This window comes from Gavialis gangeticus, unplaced genomic scaffold (genome assembly GCF_001723915.1).
Source record: "Gavialis gangeticus isolate Ggan-Ray unplaced genomic scaffold, GavGan_comp1, whole genome shotgun sequence".
In the NCBI taxonomy this organism is placed as follows: domain Eukaryota; kingdom Metazoa; phylum Chordata; order Crocodylia; family Gavialidae; genus Gavialis; species Gavialis gangeticus.
This window is the reverse complement of record NW_017729025.1, coordinates 157515651-157516957: the sequence shown is the minus strand read 5'-3', so window position 1 is coordinate 157516957 and position 1307 is coordinate 157515651.

The following is a 1307-nucleotide window of genomic DNA, read 5'->3' as shown; positions in this document are numbered from 1 at the left end:
TCCCATTACTCCTCCTCCCATTACTGCTGAATTGCTCCTTAGAGCAGATAATTTTGCCTCTTTGGATGAATTTTTCAAGATTTATGGTGTAAATAACATGACTTGTATTACATTCAGTGACAACATAGGAGCCTGTTGAACTGTACAGTAGCTGCATTCCATTACAATAAAAATCAGTGTGGGCAATATTGTGTGCTTTGTTAGAACTTTATTGTTTACCCATATTTTATCCTCTCTAAGGGAAAAGGCTTATTTTGTCTCAGCAGTAAGTATTCAGTATTCTTTGCTGTCCCTATCCAGCACTGCTCTGATATAGTTGCTTTCTGAATGCGTATAATAGAATGCAGGAGACCTACTGCAGAATTATGATAGAGCCCAAGTAGATATCTCTCTTTGCCTTCGCTCCCTGCATCTGGCATCTGGCAAAAGATGGGAAGGTGTGAAATTTCTGTCCCATTTTCCCACACACAGGAAATCGCTTTGTTTGGGATATTCCTACCTACTCTTAATGTAAGGCTGAATATTTCAGAGATTGAAATCCACCCTCAGTCCCTGGAGTGGAACATTTAGCAAGGTAATCATGAATTCTTCAATGCTGTATGTGACAAAACAGATGACCCAGTCTGGGGAGGCTCCTGTTCTTTTCTCTTTGGGTGCTGGTGAAACAGGCTGGCTTCTGTAGGTATTCTTTTTGGGGGGAAGGGGAGGGAGACCTTTTGAACTCTAGCTTTCTAAGACTGCCAAGAAGGGGGGTCACAGTCACAAGCACAGCATCACATACAATTAGACGCATGTATCCTAGATCTGACCACTAGTGTGTCTTGTCCAGGGCGATACCAGATTACCCTAGGAATCTGATCTAGTACAGCAGATTTATGCCCCATTGGATAGGGAAGCTGTTACTACTCTCCAGTGTCTTTAACCTTACACTTAGTGCAGAGGGAACAGATTTACAGGAAGATTCGGGGGAGCTTTCAGTGCACGTGAATGGATTTCAGATTGTGGATCCTTTAACAAAGTCATGCTCAGTGTGTATACCTGTCAAGGGAGCCTCTCATTGAAGTAAGCCTCTCCTGTGGTGTCTCCAGTGCTCTAGATAAAAAAGACCTCTGTAAAAACTGAAAGGTGGTGTTCTGCAGAGGACAGTGTGACACCTGAGCCATGAGGGAGTCAGTCCTGGCTGCACCTCAGCAAAGTCAGATCTTGCATTAAACACTTACAGTGAAGACACCACTTTATATCCATCAGTAAATCATGCCGATAAATCAACACTAAGTAGCACAGGCAAAGGAAGGTCTCATCTCACC